The sequence below is a fragment of the Manis javanica genome, chromosome 3 (assembly GCF_040802235.1).
Source record: "Manis javanica isolate MJ-LG chromosome 3, MJ_LKY, whole genome shotgun sequence".
In the NCBI taxonomy this organism is placed as follows: domain Eukaryota; kingdom Metazoa; phylum Chordata; class Mammalia; order Pholidota; family Manidae; genus Manis; species Manis javanica.
In genome coordinates, this window is record NC_133158.1 from 47954367 (window position 1) to 47976125 (window position 21759).

The following is a 21759-nucleotide window of genomic DNA, read 5'->3' on the forward strand; positions in this document are numbered from 1 at the left end:
GGTACCTTCTCAGACAAGGTTAAAAACATTGTCTTTAAAGGTTATATGGTAAGAGTAGCCTTAAGATCTTTTATTTCTGCCTTGTACTTTCCAAGCTGCTATATGATGAACAAGAAGGCCCAGATTTCAGATGTTTATTTGATTCATCAGAGATGTTTTTACCCTAAGTTCTTTTAAAAATAAGTGCATCGTATAATGTCAAGAGAAACTGCAGAATAACAGCCTACAGCTTTCTTCAAACTGAGGACGAATGTGACTTTCGTGGAAGGAAAGGGAGATGAGGTGACCAAGCCACGGGATTTGAAAGGCCTCAGGAGAGATTGGTAAACTCTGTGGGGGGCACCTGAACATTGCAAAGCTTATCTTTTTTGTGCCTAAAGTATCCCAGTAAAATTCTCTTTAAAAATGGAAAGAAGAGGTGTAAAAAGAAACCTATCAGTTTCCCTCAGCACTTCTTAAGTTCACTGTAAGGAGACCCTTTTTCCATTTCCCCTTCTGCATCCAAAATCAAACTGCACCTTCCCAATCTGGATATTTTCTGCTCCTCACATAGATTATGTGCAAACACTCCAGATTGTTCCTTGTATTCCAAGTTCTGAGATATGGGGGAGGAGGGACAGTATTTGCTTTTGGCACCTTAGCAAGGACTGCTCCCAGGTTTTCTCTCCAGAGAGGGCAGAGGAAAGTCAAGATCCTATGAACTGCTGAGGCTGCCCTTCTCCCTAAGTCATGGGAGGACTTTGTTCTCATATCTAGAATACTGCATGTATTAATATTTCCATGAACTCTGGCTTGTAAGGCAAGATTGATGCTTTGATTACAGTATTTGACTACAGATTTGCCTTAGCAAATCTGGGGGCGCACACCTTTCTCTTTATGGAGCAAGGCAACACGAAAGAATGAACACGGCTCTGTTAAGTAAGGTACGGGTTCAAAGAGGAATACATGTTGATCGTGGGCAGTGTCACACGGCCTTCCATTCCTACCCTCAAGAGTAAAGGAGTCACGTGATGCTTGAAAGAGCTGACCTTTGAGGCCTTAGTGAACCAATGTCATAGAAGAACTGGTTGAACTTTCCAGAGGACAGTACTGGGAAGTGGGCCAATCTGAGAGTAGACTGTACATGATTGTCATCAATTCTAAGCCAGACCTCCTAATCTTTCTAATCCTATCTGCTTGTTTTAACTGGTGCATTTAATGGGTGGTTCCCAGTCCCCCCCCCAACCTTAAGGTAAGTATTGTAGTAGTTTTCCAGCAAGTAATACAATAGTTTGTTTGTCTAGAATATTTGCACTAACATGAGCTTTCAGGTAGGCAGGTCAGATGACAAAGAGATCTACAGTCATGCTAATGGCTTGGACTTTGGGGCTGCGGTGGGGGGAGTAAGCATGCAGAGCGTGCAGACAATGCCCAAGAAGGAAAAGACTCAAGATGTGTCCTTAGGAGGGTTTATAATTGCCCTGAAATGACAGCTGACCATGTACTGTAGGGCTGGAGAGGCTTGGGGAAAACTGAGTGGGACAACTCTTAGGATCAGATAAATGATAATAAGTAAGAGTCATGTTGTCTTTGAGGGTCCTGGGCCAAGGGCGGTGAGCCAGCGAGCCAGGCGATCTGAGGAACGGATGAGTGTTCTTGGAAGTGTTTTAGGTGGAGTGACTCAGCTGAGATGGGTGGACGTGAGGGGGAGGAAAACAGGCAGGAGGAGAAATATGGGGCTCTGGGAGTGTTCTAGTCAGGTGATACAGCTAAGGCAAGGCAAATAAACTGGGGAGGTTACGGCTCTACTAGCCTGAATAAGATCACCCTGAGAGCAAAGGGAGGGGAGAGAGAGGGCAGGAAGGCATGCTTATGGAAGCCCACGAGTGAGGGGCGGGGAGCAAGTCAAGGGCCTGTGGGCGAACCTTGACTGAAGAGCTGAGGAAGAGAAAGAGGTGGTTGTTCAAGGGACAGAAGCACCGATGGCCACTGACGAGTGTGTAGTCCTGGGAAAGGGGCCCCTGGACCTGAGGAGACACCACAGGGGTCAGTGTACCAGAGCAGGGAGAGGGGGTAGGCCTGGGGATGAGGTCAGGGGCAGCAGGGCCCGATCCTGCCAGACACGCTCCGTGGGGGCTGCTCACCAGACTCCCCTTGGGGTCCCACTAGAGGCAGCAGCTCTGGGCAGGCAGCTCAGGGACCAAACAAGTTGGTTGGTTTTCATTACCACTTCTGCTTGAATAGGTAAGGGTGTGGGATCATGAGCTTTCAGGGCAGTTAGAGAACAGAGTTACTAGATAGCAGCCAAGTGGGAAAACTCCATAGAATCATAGACTATTTTCTTTCCAGTGAAATGTGATCAGTTGTAAGTATGGCCTGGGTCCTGTTAACAGTATTGTGTCAGTGTCAGGTTCCTGGCTCTTTAATGCTGTAATGTGTGTAAGATGGCCCCATTAAAGAAGACTAAGGGAAGGGTGCAGGATGGGATCTCTGTGCATCATCCTTTGCAATTTCCTCTGTATTTCAAAAAAGGTTAAAAATTCATCGGACTGCTCCAGAGTCCAATCAGACAGACTGAGAAAATCTAGATGAATTCCCTGGGTCTGCTCCATGATAAGCAAAGGTCATCCCACTGGAATGGTTTGCATGTCTCAGGGGATTGGACGTCCCTGATGCCTGGAGTCTGACCTCCGTCCCTAGGGAGCCCCTTGTAAATCCCATAGGAGCTAATGGTCCTACAGCAGTGGTTCAGGACAGCTCCAGCCCACCCTGGCTGGACACCCTCCTGAAGGCCTCCCTTCCCAGCATCCGGCCCCTTACTCTTGAATACAGTGCCCATGATATTGGCCAGCACGTTGACGCCCCTGTACTCTGCACAGGAAGTCATGCAGGGCATGGATGTTGTGCAGTTGTCTAAGTCCATCAGGTAGAAGCACAGGCTCAGGTGCTCAGCCTGCAGCCGACTGCATGGCTGCCCAGCCCCATGGTGTATCCTGTGTCATCAGCACCACATCTCCCAGAACTGCTGGCACAGGTGGTGTATGATGGCCAGGCTGATGTACCCGCTGGCCCAGGACAATGCAGTGTTTGACCACATGGCCGTGCTGTGGTGCAGGCGGCACATGGAGAGCTAGTGTGGAAGGCAAACAGGCCTATGAACCTACGAGGTGAGTGAGGGCACATGCTTCAGGTCTGGTTATAGTATGAGGAACCTGCATAAAAATGGCTTCCAGGAGGCAGTGCTGTGATTCCTAGAGAGAGAAGCCCCGCCTGTGTCTCTCCCTAGGAGGAGCCAAGTATCCCGGAAGGATTTGTCCTGCCCCCTCCCTTGGTCGGCCTCTCCAGATGAGGTTCCCTGGGCCCAGCAGGACACAGCATTCAGTGATCCCACTTCAGAGTGAAAGGGCAAGCTCCCAGATTCTATTTCAGCCAATTGGGACCTGGATCCTACCTCAGCCAATCAGGACCTGGATCCTATTTCACCCAATCGGAGCTTGGTCTCTCCTCCCCAGTCAGCAAAGAGCTCACCCACCACCCTTAGACCCTGCCAATTGACCAGAGCCACGACCTATCACCCCACCAACTACCCCTAGATCCAACCAATCAGCCAGAGCCATGAGCATCACCCCACCAACTGCCGTTAAAACCTTTATGGCAGTTAAAACTGCCATAAAACCTTTGTGGTATTGAAACTCGCTCTCTTTCTCTGGTATCTTGCCACTGCATTGGTGTAGATGAGAGATTGAGCTCGAGCTAGCTCGAATAAAGGCTCTTTGCTTTTGCATCGGTGTTGGCTCCTTGGTGGTCTTCTGGGATTCGCGACTTTGGGCACAACAAGAGCCAATAACACATTCTGGGTGAAGAGGTGCGCTTCCCCAAAGCAGCACAGGTTGGCGAGGGCTCAGTAGGAGGGTGAGAGTTAAGACGGGAGGGACACTGCTTTGGGAAGACCCCTGGGGAGTGGGAGCAGAGTGATGGCTGGGTCGGGCCCATCCCCCTGCAGAGTGGGTTTGCTTGCTCTTCCCCAAAAGGCAATGAGGTGACTTGGGCCCGGGAAGCAGTTCTGAGGACAGTGAGCCCCGGGCTTCCTTAGGCAGAGAGAAACTCAAGAGACAGAGTTAGGGACAGTGGGTCCTGTGATGGGACGTGTGCTGTGGGTGGGGCTGGTCCCCCAGTGTGAGCCCAGGTGCCCCCAAGTGGCAGGGAATGTGTATGAGCTCTGCCTGGGTACTAAGCGGTTGATTGGAATGTGTCATTTCATGGTTACATAATCCCTTGGTTTGCTAACAGTGCCCATTTCAGATCGTGACCTAGGCTAAAGTCAGTAAGTGGTAATACATTTAGGTGGTGTTTTTAAAGTTCAAGGAAAAATAACATCTGTGTGATACCCGAATGCATTTAAAACTATTAGCTGAGATGCTCTGCTCCTGACCTTGACACTGATGTTGCTCTGAGGCCAGTGTAGAAAAACAAAGTAATGGGGGGAACTTCACAGCCCGGTTGAGGGTGTGTCTTGCAGAGTAAGTGCCTACTTTGCTTCAGGGGCCATCACTTTCTTTTCCCCATAAGCCTGAAAATTGCTGGCGATGAGCAAAAATAATCATGAGAGGAGAGGCGTCTTTTCATCTTTTCTTGGATGCTTCTGTGAGGGGAACCCATGGGGTGCCCTCCTTGGGGCCCAGGGGGCCAGGCTTGGTGTCGGGCAGGGAGAAGCTTCTCCTCACTGCCCTGCTGTGTTAGGGCCACTTACAGGCACTCACATTAGAACATGCTTTCCTTTCCAATGTGCTTCCAGCATTTTCACTTGTATCAACACATCCAATTTCCACAGCAGTTCTGTGACTCTCACGGTCATTTTATAGTTGAAAAAACAGATTCAGTATGATGCAGTATTTTCCTCAAGGTCATGCGATATTTTCCTCAAGGTCATGCAGTAAGGTGGCACAGATAGGAATTCTCTGTTTCCAGGTTTTATTTTTTGAAATCTTTCAAATAGGAATGCTAAAAAAATAGTATCATAGTCATCTATACAGCCACCAAACTAAGTTAACAATAGAATGTTTACTATAGTTATGTGTTCATCTGCTGCATATTTTTTGCTAACCTCTTTTATGTCACAGGCCTCCTGACACTCACTCCCTGGGTAAGTAACACATTCACACAGGAGATTTGATAACGATTCTCTAATTCCCACCAATGCCCAGTCCATAGTCAGTTTTCCCCATTCTCTCCGGTTCCCTTGTGGGCATATCTTTCATACAAGATCCCACTCACATTCACATTTTGCTATTGTTGTTTTTCCCAGTGGTTTGGTGTTAAAGTGAGCGCACTAGACTAGATGCCTCCTCTCCATGGTGATGTTCAGGTAATTCTAAGGGTTCGTAAACTAAAGGCAGCAGGCCCACCAGCCGTCCTCATTAATTTATGCACTTATCATCTCTGGCTACTTCCTTACTATAACAGCAGATCTGAGTAGTTCTAACAAGACCATGTAACCTGCAAAGCCAAAAATCATTCCTGTTTGGCTCTTTCTTCAATGTTTGCTGACTTCTGAGTTTTACTGTGTCTTCTTTACACCTATGTTTAGTTCTATTGTCCCTGAGGCTCTCCAGCATTCGATGGAAAAAGTGCAAAGTACACAGGGGTCTCTGTTCATTGTTCTGGGTTTGGTGGCTTTGGATCCCCTTGTATTGGCTTTCACCCACCCTGAGGAGGAGGCGTTCCAGAAGATCTTATCCTCTCTCCTGTTCTCACTCAGTTTCCTTGCTTGGATTCTGGACAGAAATGTGATGCCAAGCTTCGACACTGCAAAGGACGTGATGTTTGTATGAGGCCAGCCCTCTTCCAAGTGCACTTTATTCTTTGTATCTTCCACATACTTGTTCACAAGCCCCACTGACTCCTCCTCTGTGATGGTCTCACTTGTGAACTTCTGCTGCAGTTCTGGGCAGCAGTGTCTAAGCCCTGCCAAGCTCACTGTGCCAGAGACGTTCACCGCTGCACCAAAAATCAACACATATCATTATATAGAAGGGTGTGCTCAAGGGTGATAAAGGTAGTAAGGGGGGAAAAGATGGTGGAGGAGGGAGTCAAGGCAGAAACCTCCTCCCACACACACACCATGGGGGCAACTACAGCAAGTACAATGACTTGGAAATGACCTGTGGACTGCAGAACAGAGCACCTACACCTGGTGAAGAAGGGAAGACCACACAGAAAAGTGGCAGAGCCACTAGCAGTCTGGACTTCAGCTCTTCCCTCATCCCAGCCCACAGGCTGGAAGTAGAGGAATGGAGTGGGGAAGGGACTCAGAACTCTGCACACCTGGCCCTGGAGATCTGCTCTAGAAACACGAATCCGCATTGGGTTCTGGTGATTAGTGGTATAGGACTTCAGGGACAGTTGAAACACTCTGGGAAGCTGAGACTCCAGCTGCTCGTGGAGGACAAGGACACTCACTGGTCCTACTGAGACCCCGAAACAGAGACTGTGTGAAAGGCATGCCAGAGGTGCAGGGTTGGATGGTGCTTTCTCTGAAGGAGAAAGGGCAGGTGGATGATACTTCCCCAGCCCTTCTGCAGCCCAACAGTCTGGGCACCCTCACTCTTGGGAGAGCCCAGTTGCTCCCTCCCTCGCACTGGTGGCTCAGTCCCCAGGGGCTTGCCTGTGCACTGCCAGTGGGCCAGCCCGCTAGGCCCAACAGGGTAAGGCTTTGCTGCCTGGCTGATGGAAGGAGGCTTTCCCAGCTCTCTCAGCCCTCTCTTAGCCCAATTAGGCGCCTGCAGGAGCCAGTTCCGAGCACTCTTTCCTCATCACTGGTGGCCCAGCCTGGTGCTGTGTGCCCACATACCCCATCACTGCTTCTGCAGGTGGTGACTTGCAGCTGCATGCATGCCCCAGAGCCCCATGACTGCCCCACCCACCCCATTAACCCAGCAGCCCCACCATCATGGCAGGGCAGGCAGAGGGTAGCCCAACCCACGATGATCCCAGCACAAGTACTGCTGCTCAGCTCACAAAGGGCTGGCTGAGGCTACCTCTACTGACAGAGATTAGCCACTGCTGGCAGACAGGGAGAAAGGTGGACCTACCCATAGCCTGCCCATAACTGGGGCTCCACTGCAAAGGAGAACCAGGTACTGGAGAGCAAAGAGTTTTGAGCTTCTGGAACTCACAGGGCACCTTCTTCATAAAGCCATGACTCTCTAGACCAGGAAACAGCAGATCCATCTAATGCAAAGGAAGAAACATAGAAACCCTAACAAAATGAGCAGACAGAGGAATATGTCCCAAACAAAACTACAGGATAAGACACCAGAAAGAGGGCTAAGTGAAACAGAGATCACCAATCTTCTTGATGAAAATTTCAAAGTAACAGTTATAACATAAGCATGAGCAATTTTTTTCTTGGGTACATCACCTCAGGCAAGGGAAACAAAATAAAAAATGAACAAGTGGGACTACATCAAACTAAAAAGCTTTTAGTACAGCAAAGGACACCATCATCAGAACAAAAAGGCATCCTACAGTATGAAAGAATATAGTCATAAACAACTTATCCAGTAAGGGGTTAACACCCAAAATATATAAAGAACTCATACACCTCAATAGCAAAAAAAATAAAATAACCTGATTACACAATGGGTGGAGGACCTAAGCTGACATTTTTCCAAAAAAGAAATCCTGCCACTTGAGACAAGATGGCTAGACCTAGAGAGCGTTATGCTCAGCGAAATAAGCCAGGCAGGGAAAGACAAATACCATATGATTCACTTATTTGTGGAATATAAAAACAAAACAAAACAAAATGAACAAAAAGCAGTGGACTCATAGATGACCAACAGGCACATGAAATGATGCTCCACATTGTTAATTATCATGAAAATGCATATCAAAATCACAATGACACATCACCTTACACCAGTCAGAATGGCCACTATCCATAAGACCAGATATAATAAGTACTGGTGAGAATGTAGAGAAAAGGGAACCCATCTGCACTGTTGGTTGGAATGTAAACTGGTCCAGTCACTTTGGAAAACAATATGGGGGTTCCTCAAAACACTAAAAGTAGGAGTACCATACAACATAACAATTCCTCTTGTGGGAATTTACCTGAAGAAAACAAATCCCTGATTTGAAAAGATATGTGCACCCCCCTATGTTTATCACTGCATTATTTACAATAGCCAAGTTATAGAAGAAACCTAAGTATCCATCATAAAGGAATGGATAAAGAAGTTGTGGTACATATACACAATGGAATATTATTTATTCATAAAAAAGAAATCCTGCCACTTGAGACAAGATGGCTAGACCTAGAGGGTGTTATGCTCAGCCAAATAAATCAGGCGGGGAAAGACAAATACCATATGATTCACTTATTTGTGGCATCTAAAAACAAAACAAAACAAAAAACAAAAAGCAGTAGACTCATAGATACTGAGAAGTGCCTGGTGGGTCCCATGGGGGAGGGGTGGTGGTGGATGTGTGAGGAGGGTGAGGGGGATAATGGAGCACAGAAATTCTCAATCATAATATAAGTTGGTCACTGGGATGGTAGTACAGCATGAAGAAGAGAGGCAATGGCTCTGTAACATCTTCCTGTGTTGACAGTAACTGCATTAGTGGGGGTGAGGATTTACTAATATGGGTAACTGTTAAATCACTGTGTTGTATACTTGAAACCAATATAAGATTGTATGTCAACTATACTTCAATAAAAAGGGAAAAGAAAACATTGCTCTTATACCTAAAATATTGCATATATTTACATTTCCTTTAACTCTAGCTTTCCTGAGGCAAGATGAATCAGTTGATGAAAGCCTGCCTTGATATCCCAGGAGTGCAAACCTTCCTCCTTGGGACCAGCACCACTGAGCAAGAGCTAACACAGCTCAGTTATGTAAGAAAAAGGTTCAGCCGGAAGCCATTAGGATCAGTTCTAAGAGGACTACAGGGACAGAGCCGGCTGGTGGCATAAGGAATTCATTCCTACCATCAAGACTTGGGGTGAGAGAATCAGGTGACATTTGAAAGCATTGCCCTTTGAGGCCCTAGTGAACCAAGTCTTAGAGAAGTGGTAGAATGTTCCGGGAAGACAGGCCAGGGAATCAGACCATTTGAAATCAACTTTATGGGCAAATTGTCAGTTTCAGACTAGACTTCTTAATGTCCTTAATATTATCTGCTTGTTTTAATTAGAGTACTACCTGTTATCTGCCAACACGAACCACACATAGGGGTAAGTAGTGCAGTAGTTTACCACCAAAGAAATATGATACTTGTTTTGTCCCAAATATCAGCTATGGTGAAGGGGAGTTAACATGACCTGGGGGAAGTCAGGTTATATGACAGAGAGATGCACAAACCATGCTAAAGTCTTGGACATCCACTGGAAGGACTTTTGGGAGGGAGTAAGCTTGCAGATGGTACAGAGAATGCTCGGGAAGGGAAACACTCGAGACAGTGGTCCCTTAGGAGGGGTTATAATTGTCCCAACTGAGCCTGTGTTGTAGAGCTGGGGTGGAGGAGGAGGCCTGGGGAGAAACTAAGGTGGACAACTCTGGGATCTGGTTAATGATGATAGGAGGTGGTCATGTGACCTCCACATCCTGAAGTATGAATTAAGTCAGAGGTCAAAAGGTCTGGGGGAAGGATGAGTGCGTTTTGGGAAATGTATTAGCTGTGGTGGATGCTAGAGGAGGGGCGGCTATCCGGACGGGAAGGACAGGCAAGAAGAGAAACGTGTGCCTGCTGCTCTGACAGTGTTCTAGGCAGGAGACAGATTTTGGGGGGCCTAATAAAGGCTCTACTAGACTTAATAACTTCACCCTGAGAAAGAGGGAGGGAGGAGAGAGGGCATGTGAGGGGCAGAGGGCAAGTAAAGGGCCTGCTGGGGAGCCTTGGCTGGAGAGCTGAGGAAGAGGAAGAGGCGGTTGTGCCACAGAGAGAAGCACCGATGGCTGCTGACGAGTGTGTAGTCCTGGGAGAGGGGCCTCTGGCCCTAAGGAGACACACCCGGGGGCCAGTGTAGCAGAGCAGGGAGAGGGAGCCGGGCTGGGGACGAGGTCAGGGGCAGTGGGGCCCGATCCTGCCAGAGACGCTCCATGGGGGCTGCTCACCAGACTCCCCTTGGGGTCTCACTAGAGGCAGCAGCTCCGTGCAGACATCTCGGGCACCAAAAAAGTTGGTTTCATTGTCACTTCTGCTTGAATATGTAAGGGTGGAGGATTACCAATTTTGAGGGGAAAAGAGGATGCAGTTACTAAATAGTAGCCATGTGGGAAAATTCCACAGAATGATACAATTTTTTTTTTTTGTCTGTGAACTCTGGTGACTTCTAAGTAAGGTCTGGGTCCAGTTAATAGTATTGTCAGTGTCACTTTCCTGGCCTCTCAGTGCTGGGCAGTGTGTAAGGCGGCCCAATAAGGAAGGCAGAGTGAAGGATATACAGTGAAATCTCTGTCTACCTTTCTTTGCAATTTTTTTATTTCAAAAAAGTTTATAAATTTTTCCTCAAAAAACTAAAAATAGAAATACCAGTTGACCCAGGAAAATCGGGGATGAGTCTCCTGAGTCTGATCCGTGATAAAACAAAGGTCATGTGACTGCAAAGATTTTCAAGTCTTGGGGGCTTGGATATCCCTGTGCCTGGAATGTGCCCTCCTTCCCCATGGAGCCCCTTGTACATCCCTGAGGAGCTAGTGGCCCCACAGCAGTGATTCAGGATGAGCCCCAGCCCAATGTGGCTGGACACCCTCATGGAGGCCGCCTATCCTCCTAGCAGCCAGCTCCTCACTCTGGAAGGTGACAGGCATCTTGTTGACCAGCTGTAGTGATCAATGTCACACAGGTGTCTGATGACCTGGCTGGGTGGGGGCTTGTAGGCTGTTGGCATAGATCGGCCTCTGGCCATAATATTTGGTTTGGCCAGAGTTTGAGAGGCTGCAAAAATAATGGGTGTTGGGAAGCAGTGTGGAAACTCCTAAATGCTGAGGCTTCCCCTTCCTTCGTCCCTTCAAAGTGGGTCAGATTGTTCCAGAAGTTTCCTAATGACCAAACTCTTAGTCTGCTTCTGCCCAGTGAGGCACCCTGCACAAACCAGGGCACAGCACTCATCTGATCCCACTTCAGAGACAGGTAATGGTCAGGGTGGAGAGGTGTGCTTCCCCAAACCAACACACGCTGGTGATGGCTCAGTATGGGGTGGAGATTTGAGGCAGTTCAACTAAAACTATTTTGGGAGAACCCCAAGGAAGAAAGAGGAGTCCAGAGTCATTGGCTTGGCTGTGGGCCCATCTCCCTGCAGAATGGATTTGGTTTCCCTAAAATGCAGTGATATTACTTGTAAAGGTTAACTGTTTCTGTGGACAAGAATGATCCCTGTGCTACCTTGAGACAAACTCAAGAAAGAGAATTAGGGAAAATGGGTCCTGTGATTAGACTTTCACTGTGGGCAGGGTTCATGCCCTGGTGGGAGTCCAGGTGTGCTCCAGGTGGGAGGGGTATGTATGAGCTCTAACTCTGTGCCAGACTGATGACTGGTGGTTTCATTTCATGGTTCTAAAATTCCTAAATCTGTAAAAAGTCCAAATTTTGGTTTTGTCTCAGATCAATGTTATGAAGTGGTATATATAATAAGTTATTCTATTTAAGGTATTAAGGAAAAAAATATTTTTGTGGGACCAGAATATACTTGCAAACCAGCAGCTGAGATACAACGGTCCTGACATAGACACTGATTTTACTACAATGTCAGTTTAGACAAACAAATTAGGGGAAGGAAATTCACAGCCCCATTGAGGCTGAAACTTGCACAGTCAACCTCCCTTTTAAAAATAAGGGCCCTACCCTTGCTTCAGGGGCCATCATTTTTCTTTCTAGTAAGCCTGAGTACGTCTGGCGAAAAAAAATTATGACTGTTGGACCTAATTCATATTAGGTTAAATAGAGCACACCAGTGCCTTCCCACCATGGTGTCATGCAGGTAATGCAAGAGCCTGGTAAACTAGGCCCCAGGCTGATTCTGACCACCCTTGTTGGTTTATTTATTGTCTATGACTACTTCTTTTGCACAACAGCAGACCTGAGTAGTTCCAATAAGACCATGTAGCCTGCAAAGCTGAATGTCGTTTCTATCTGGCTCATTCTATACTGTTTGCTGACCCCTGAGTTATCCTGTCCCTTGCCTTGGCCTAACCTTTAGGTCATTAGCTCCCTGAGCTGGTTGGCATGTAAACAGTCAGCACAAATGGACATTTGTAAAGAACCATATATTCATCTAGGATTTTCATTCATTGTTATCATCTTTCCACTTTTTCTCACAAAGGAAATTACCAAAGACTTCACAGAATTAGTACCCAAGTCAGAGTGGGTACTCCATAGGGATGGTGATTCAGTTTGTTTGTTTGGGCTGGGGTATATCTGACAGTATTTATGTCCTTTTGGTCAAATCACCATGTGCCACATGATTGGAGCCTCGGAGGTAGCTCTGAGCTGTGTTCCCATTGTTCAACTTTCTTCCCCAAAACAAACTGTCCGTGAGGGCCTTCAGCATTCGAGAGCAAAAGGGCCAAATACACCAGGGTGTCCACTCCTTCTTCTGGGCTTTTCAAAGCAGAGGGTCCCCCCATGTCTGTTCTCACTCACCCGGGGCAGCAGGCATTCAGAAGGATCGTGGCCCCCTCCTCTGTTCATGTAATTTCCTGGCCTGGATTCTGGACAGAACAGTGATCTGAGCTTTGACACTGCATTGTAGGTGTGGATAAAATGAAGGTTCCTGTGGCCAGGATTCTCACCTGGCCCTGGCCGGCTACCTCACTACACATGTGTGGGCAATACATTGTTAATGACTCTATATTAAAGAGCTCCACCCAGTGCTCTGGGTGACACCGTGGCATTGCTGCAAGGCTGTAGGAGAGCAGAGCAGAGGCTGGAGTGGTGGCAGCGCCAAGGACAGAGGCCCGGAGGACGGCTGTGCAGGCAGAGAGGTCCAGAGGCAGAGACCAGCTTGCTGCATGCAGACTTGCTGTGAGTGAATGGGGTTTTAGTGACTGACCTGCCACCGTGGAAATAAAGTTGGGTATAACCCTTTCACCCCAAGGTATCATTTCTTTGGTCACACTGAATCCATAGTGAACTTGCCTGGGGCTGAAACCCATTGGCAAAACAGCATCCAGCATTCATAGGAGACCAGCCCTCCTCCAAGTGCACTCCATTGCTCGTGTATTCCGCGAGCTTGTTCATGCGCCCCACCAGCTCCTCCTCTGTGATGGTCTCACCTGTAAACGTCTGCTGCAGTTCTGGGCTGCAGCATCGAAGCCCTGACAAGCTCACCATGCTAGAGACGTTCACCACTCTGCCTAAAGTTCAGCACGCATCCTTACACAGAAGGGTGTGCTCAAGAATGATGAATGCAAAATTGGTAGAATTTTGTCATTTGAGAGACAATTACCAGTTGCAGTAAGCATTGATGAAACTGCCTTTATGAGTCAAGGACCTGGTCTTGAAATTGTCCTACCCATAATGTCTCAGATGATGTGAGGGACATGTTCTGATGGGGAAGACAGTGCCCAGAAATTTCATAAGAAAATGGGAATGTTATAATGAGGGTGCCTAGGGCAATGTAAGGAGGTGCTCATTGCATTCATAAGGACATGGCCTCTTTCCCCCTGAGGCCACCTTTGTGTCCCCCTGAAAATCTTTTGTTCTTAGCATGTGAGGGGTGCTCTGTGAATAGGTGTGTGTTGACTAACAGACTGATTCATTGAGTGATGGCAGTTCCAAGGTGAATGCACAGCGCCTGGTTTGGAAGGCTGCTATTCTGTCTAGCCAGGGGAAAATGTCCATGCAGTGGGAAAATCTGCATGTTTTCTTTGTGTTTGAGTCTTCATCAACTTCTGAGCTGTGACTAATGGCCAACACCCTTTCTCAGGTAGGTGGAAATGTCAACATTTAAAGGGATGCTTGAAAAGGAAATGCTGCATTTGGATGAAACATGAAAACATTATGCTAATTTGAAGAGAAAACTCACAAAATAACATATTATATAATTCTTTTTATATGGGAGCCCGAGTAAGAGCATCTAGAGATGAAATGTAGATGGTGAGAGGGAATGTGGGTCCACAGGATTCATAGCTAAAGGGTACAGGGTTTATTTTTGGGGAGATGAAAGTGTTTTAATTTTGAATGTGGAGGTGGTTCCACAACTGTACTGTGCTTCAACATCAGTGGGTTTTCTACTTTTAAATGAGATTCCTGGTTCTGACCCATGATAACCACATGTCATCTGGCTGGAAAGGTTTGAAAACCTCTGGGGACTGGGCTGCCCCTTACGCCCGTGTGTGTCCTCCTTCCCTAGGGAGCCCCTTGTAGATCCCAGAGGAGCTAAGGTTCCCACAGCAGTGGTTCTGGACAAGCCACAGCCTACCCTGGCTGGACACCTTCATGGAGGCCACCTGCCCTCCCAGCACCCAGGCCCTGCCTCTGGAAGGTGACGGGCATGTTGTGGACCAGCCACAGTGACCAATGTCACACAGGTGTCTGATGACATGGCTGGGTGGGAGCCTGCAGGCTGTTGGCATGGAGAGTGGTTTGAAATCTGGCCATGGGGGTGGGGGTGGGGGCTCTGATTTTGGAGGTCCAGCCACAGTTTGAGAAACTGCACAAAAATAGGTTCTGGGAAGCAGTGTATACACTCCTAAAAGCTGAGGCCTCCCCTTTCTTGCTCCTGTGAAGTGGGTCAGATCGTTCCAGAAGGTTTCTAATGACCAAACTCTTGTTCTGCTTCTGCCCAGTGAGGCACTGTGGACAAGCCAGGGCACAGCGCTCATATGATCCTTCTTCAGAGACAGGTGATGATCAGGGTGGAGAGGTGTGCTTCCCCAAACCAGTATGCCTTGGTGATACTCAGTCTGACTCAGTGTAGGGTGAGATTCTAGGCGGTTCAACTAAAACTCTTTGGGAGGAGCCCTGTAACTCCAGGGAGAGGAAATCCCTGGGCAAAATACCTCTAAACCTGAAATCCATCAAAGGGAGAAATAAAGTTTAAAACCCATTTATTGCTCACAAACTGCGGTCTGGGGCCGTTTCTCTCTCCTGCTCTGGCAGAAGCAAGTGAGACCTCCCACCAGCCTCTCAGGGTGAGATAAGCCCTTGGTTGTCCAGGGAATTACCCACTGATATGGAGATGAACTACTTCTCTCCACCCCTTAGAAACGCCTGTTCATATGGAGATGCACTAAAGCTAGGCGAGATATTCTAGAATATTACAGTTTTGCCCACAGGCCACCCCTCCAGAAATGTTGCCTTACAATCTACTTGTTTCCCCTCTTCCTCAGTGGTCCCTGGGTGAGAAAACTAGAGCACTGTGACCAGACTAATGTCATACAATAGCAACAGCAATAAAATCATGATAATCCTCAAACCGGAGGATTCAGCTAGGTTCAAAGTCCTATGGAGATTAAGTCTACAGTTCATCCATTCCACAGGCAGGCAATAGCGATCATCACATTTCAGCTGCAGCCAGGGGACGCATCCAGGTCAGAAGGACTGTAGAAGAAAACCTTAAGGGCAATAAGATACGTGTTTTGATGACACCAGCATAGGCAAACCTTGTCCATCAGGTAGGACACATGCAAGAGAGTGGTCCTGTGATAGGACAGTGGCAGGAATGGGATCTCGTCCTGGTCTCGTATATCAGACTTCCACACCCTTCGTGTGGGAGTTACAGATGGGTCAATACATAGGGCTATGGGAGGTACATATACTGGCCATAAAGATGAAACAAAACTTCCCTTAAAATGCTCTTACCTTTTGGATGTTTTGGGTACACTACCATGAGTTTTGGGGACCACTCTGCTGTTATTTCAGGAATACACCTGAGGCCAGCTTCCAGGCCTTTTCCCAAAGGTGCCAGAAGGGCCAGCCATTTCTGGTCCATGTGTTGAAATGTCTAGGGCCACATCCATTCAACAGTGTCCCCAGGATATAATGCAGCCAGGACTGGCAGCAGGATGTTGCTCTGCTGGCCATATCCTGGCATCAGCAACTCTTCTTTGGTTTGCACATACAGTTGTACAGGAGAGGCAGCAAGGTGTGTGAGCACATCCACAGGGCTCAAAGCTCCTTTGCAGGGCTTCTCATTCAAACGCCGCAGCACTGTCCATAAGTGAACTGACCAGCCCTGTAGACTACTGGTGTCTGACTTCAGGCCAGATTTCAACAAACCATTGTACCTCTCTAACATGCTTGCCCCAGTAAGGTTATATGGTACATGAAACTTGTACTTTATTTCTAATTGCTGCACCCACCCTTGTGATGCATGTCCAGTAAAGTGGATGCCTTGACTTCTCTCAATCACCTGCGGCCAGCCATAGGCTGAAAAGAAATGCTCTAGGCTCCTCTTTTTGATTTGCTGATCTGCACAACATGCAGGAAAAGCAACCAATAGTCCAGTAGCCATGTCAACACAAGTCATGGCATACCGATAATCTATCTGCCACCTGACAAGGCGTATCGGCCATCTTACTATTGCCCCATGTTGCTGTAGGACTCGGTGTAAGTCCCTCTTAGAGCACACAAGGCACTCCTTCTGGGCTTTGCTGACTTCTTCAAAGGTCAGTGGCATGTCCCACCAACAGGGTACAGCCCACGTTGTCTTTTGCCCCATGTACACCAAATGCTAATGTAGCCATTGGGCCACATCAGAGGCAGGCTTTCCTTCTAGCCAGCGCACCTGGGCCAATGTGTCTGCTTCATCATTCCCTGGGGATGCCAAAGGCAAATAGCCAGTCACATGATATACAGTAACTGTCTTAGTCTGACCAGAGGCCCACAGGTCTTGCCACAACTCTTGTCCCCAATGGGGCTGGTGACCAACACTCCAGAATGACATGGTACCACATCAGTAGCCACAGGGTCAAGCCACAATGGATGGCCCAGCTGTGATGCAGACAAGTATAGAGGAAGGCTCCTGAGTAATCACAATCCATACTGTCAGCCCATGAGCTGCTCTTCCCATCTCCATCCTCCATCCATATTGTCTCAGTCTTAGGATGGAAAGCCACAGCCCTCCTCTTTGGGGGCTGCCCATGACTGGAGTCATCTATATAACAAGCATCTTCAGGTATAGGTGCTTTTCCCTCCTGATGAGGACTTTCAGCTACCAATGGCTCAAAAGTAAGTTCTTCCTGCTTTCACTGGTAGAGGTTAATGGCCCCAGTAATCACTGATGTTCTCCACTTAAGGGGCTAGTAGAGAGGGCACTCTGCTGCTGTAAATATGCACCCATTTTGGCCAGTGTAGGTATCTGTACCATGCCACTCCATGGCCTTTGGGTTCAGTCTTGCACCCACCCTGAAATGGGGTGGGTGGTTATTACGTTGGTCGGAGCTTTTCTGGTCATGGGCTTTTTAGCAGCAAGGCATGGTACACAGCAGCCAGTTGCTTCTGTATCAAGGTGTACCGGACCTCTGTCCTTTCCATAGTTGTGACCAGAATCCAATAGTTTGGCATGTGCATTCAAGTTGTTGTCAAAGACTCCATCCATAACAGTCTTCAGTTACATGAACATCTAGCTCACAGGGCCTTGATGAGTCCATTACACTCAAGGCCTGTATGGCTGTGACTGCCCACTTGGCAGTAGTAAAAGCAGCTGTACATATCTCATCCCAGTCCCACCTGATGCCCTTTTGTACCAAGCAGTATAAGGGCTTCATATGTGCCAAGTGTGGGATGAACACTCTCCAGTAACCCAAAAAGACCCAAAAACTCTTGTAATACTACCACGTGGTAGGGGTGGGGAAAGCCTGGACCTTGTCTATGACTGTTCCAGGAATAACTTTAGTTTTACCTGACCAGAAAACCCCCAAGAATTTTATAGACAAACCAGGTCCCTGAATCTTGGTGCTGTTCACAGCCCATCCTTTCTCCTGAAGATGTTGCAGCAGTCTAGGAACTGCCCATTCTAAATCTGATAGAGAATCAGATGTGAGCATAATGTCATCAACCTAGTGATACAGTTGTACTGTTTACAGTTTCTTCCATGTGGCCAAGTCCTGGGCTACAAGTCCATGACAGATGGTGGGACTGTGAAGGTATCCCTGTGGAAGGACAGTGAATGTCCACTGCCAGCCTTCCCACTTGAAGGCAAACTGTTCCTGGCTTTCCTGTGCTATGTCAATAGAGAAGAAAGCACTAGCAAGGTCTGCTACATAATGATACGTTCCCAGCTCATGGCTGAGGCTGTCCACAATGGTTGCTATAGAGGGGACAGCAGCATGCAAACAGGGTGTGCCTGTTCAATTCCCTGTAATCCACAGTCATACGCCCGGAGTCGTGTCTTTTTCACTGATGTGGGGAAGTTGGGGTTCCTGTGGCCAGGATCCTCACTGAGCTTACACCACCTGATGTAACCGGCCTGTTGCTGGGCTGCCGCTTCCACACCTGTAGGCAATAAGCTATTAATGCGCTATATAGACAGCTCGGCCCAGTGCTCTGGGCAGAGGTAGAGACGCTAGTGCTCGATCTACCGCTGGAGAACAAGCTGGGTAATAAACCCTTTCATCCCAAGAAAGTTTTGCTGTCCATTTCTTTGGTCACAGTGAATCCATAGCGAACTTGCCTGGGGCTGAAACCCATTGGCAAGACAATTGGCGAAAGTCAGCAGGGTTCACTGTTGACCAAGGGAAAAGACAGGCTGCCCTTATGGGAGGGGTACTTCAGCAGGCTGCCCCTGTGAATGGGGAGACAGTGGATTGTCCCCCAATGGGTATGTGGTCTGAGGTGGCCTGCCTCCTAGAGGACTGGGCCCTACCCCAGGGCTGGAGGCAAGTGGAGGTGACACCTGAGGCAGTAGGGGAGGCTCTTGATATAGTAAGCAGATCCTTTGAGAAGCAGAGTGCCTGTGAGGCAGCGGGGACTGTGGGTTGGCTGCTTCTCACAGTATTAAAAAAGTCTACAGAGGAGACCCAAGGAATGGCAGCGTGAGAATACGAGCTGCAAACTTCAGTAGATTCCCTGAGGAGGAAAGTGGCATTGTTGCAAGAGGTGGCACCAGAATGCGAGCTGCAGACTTCTGTGGATGCCCTGAGGAAGGAGATGGCCTGGATGGGGGAGGAGGCAGCATGAGAGCACTGGCAGCAAGGTGCCACTGGAGACGAGATGGCAGTGCTGCCAGGTGTTCTGAAGGAGGAAGAGACCATCAAGGGAAGGGACGAACTCCTGAGGGAAGCACAGGCGGAGGTGGCACGAGAACGCCAGCTGCGAAGTATTGAGGTGAAGGTAAGAGACCTTCTGAAGACTGAGGTAGCATTGCTGCGAGGCACAGTAGAAAAGGTAAAGGCTGTAGCAGAGGAGGCCCTCAGGGGAGGGGAGAGAAAGGTGCCATCAGCCCCAGAAATGGAGGAGCTGGGGAAGGATGAAGGGGTGGTGCCGTAGTGGCACCTCCTGTATTGAAAGCATGCCCAGTGGTTGTAAAAATATAAAGACCCAGCAGCTGAAAGTTCCCCAAGGAGAGGAGCAGGCCCCTCCCCAGGTCGTGGAGCACTCTATGGTCTGCCCCTATACTCAGGCTGAGCTGGTGGATTTGGGCTCCCGGTTTAGGCAGAAGCCCTCAGGGTCAATATCAGCTTGGCTCCTGGGTCTGTGGGACTTAGGGGTGGATGGAATTGTTCTGTCGGGATCAGAGATGGAAAAGCTGTCTTCCCTGACAGTGCAGCCTGCCTTGAGGCAGTGATTACAAAATGCACATCAGACCCCAGGGAGTCACTCCCTCTTCGATTGGCTTATGGCTGCACTTCGTGCTGTGTGGCCCAATCCAGTGATCTGCCATCCTCTCCTGTTAGATGGCAGACAGATGCTGAGCTCCAACAGGTGCTATGAGAGCTAGGCATGAGAAATGCCATCTATAGTCCAGAGAATTATGGCCCAGATGAAGAGATTTTCACTACTGGGATGAGAAATACTGTACTTCAAATGGCTCCTACATCCCTCTTTGGGTCTCTAGTGGCCATTCCTTCCCCTCACTTAGGGCATCCCATAAACAAGGTGACATGTACAGTAGCAGACTTAGGAGAGGCAGAAACAATGAGAATCTGGAAAGAAATAAGACCTGTTACACACAAGAAGAATTTACAGGGCCCTATGAAGGTTATGAGGACCCAGATGTGGGTTGATTTAATACAGGCAGGCACAGATGGAAGGAAATTAGATGGAAAGTCCAATAGGATCTTACTAGAGCCATGGCAACAGCTGAAACCAGAGCAGCAGTTCCAGCCATTAAGACCAAAGAGGCAGAGGTCAGAGACAGAGCCATGAGTCCGGCCTGTGTGTTTACAAGACTTCCTGCTGGAGAGCGAGCCAACCTCACTTGAGCCCACATAGGAAGGTGATTGGGGAACATGGTTTGACTGAGGGGAAGGTCAAGGTATCTGCCCTGAGGGACCAGGGGGGACCGGAGGGCACATGTTGAAATAGCTATCCATTGGTCTCCAGTGAACATACGTGTCCTGGCTCTGGTGGACACAGGGGTTGAGTGTTCACTGATCATGGTAACCCTGAGTGGTTCCCCAGAACCCCTACTATCATAGATGGATACCAGGGGAAGGCTATTAGGGTGAAAAAAGCCCAAATCCCTTTGGGAATAGGGCATCTACCTCCAAAAGAGTATACTGTGTATATATCTCCTATCCCTGAGTATATTTTGGGGAATTGATATCCTCCAGGGTCTATTGTTGCAGACCACTGCAGGTGAATTCAGACTGAGAGTACGTGTGGTGAAGGCAGTTCTGAGGGGATGTGCTAGGCAACTGCCCATAGCTTTGCCTGTGCCTTGGCGGGTGACTAATACCAAACAATACAAACTTCCTGGAGGGCATAAAGAGATTGGAGAAACTCTCCAGGAGCTGGAAAAGGTGGGCATTACAAAGTCCACCCATCCTTTCAATTCCTCAGTGTGGCCTGTAAAAAAGCCAGATGGCTCCTGGTGTATGACTGTGGATTACAGAGAACTGAATAAAGTCATACCCCCTAGGCATGCTGCTGTCCCCTCTATTGCAGGCCTGATCGATACCCTCAGCCATGAACTAGGAACATACCATTATGTGGTAGATCTTGCTAATGCCTTCTTTTCCATTGACATTGAGCAGGAAAGTCAGGAACAGTTTGCCTTCACATGGGAAGGATGGCAATGGACTTTCACTGTCCTCCCACAGGGCTACCTCCACAGCCCCACCACCTGCCATGGACTTGTAGCCCAGGACTTGGCTACATGGGAGAAACCACCAACAGTGTGGCTGTACCATTATATTGATGATGTCATGCACATGTCTGATTCTCTTTCAGATCTAGAAGGTGCAGCACTGAGACTGCTGCAACATTTACAGGAGAAAGGATGGGCTGTGAACAGCACCAAGGTTCAGGGACCTGGTTTGTCTGTTAAATTCTTGGGGGTTGTCTGGTCGGGTAAGACCAAAGTTATACCAGAAGCAGTTATAGACAAAGTCCAGGCCTTTCCTACTCCCACAACTGTAACATTGCTACAGGAATTTCTGGGTCTTCTAGGCTACTGGAGAGTGTTTATACCGCACTTGGCACAAATTCTGAAGCCCTTATACCGGTTCGTATGAAAGGGTGTCAGGTAGGACTGGGATGAGACATGTGCATCTGCCTTTACTACAGCAAAACGGGCAGTGAAGGCCATGCAGGCCTTGAGTGTGAGAGACCCTTCAAGGCCCTGTGAGCTGGATGTTCATGTGACTGAATACGGTTATGGCTGGG

General features: G+C 48.3%; 1 pseudogene; it reads right to left on the reverse strand.

The window, feature by feature from the left end:
• Positions 1-5512: 5512 nt before the first annotated feature.
• On the reverse strand, positions 5513-13320 carry LOC108396126 (carbonyl reductase [NADPH] 1 pseudogene; annotated as a pseudogene).
• Positions 13321-21759: the final 8439 nt, after the last annotated feature.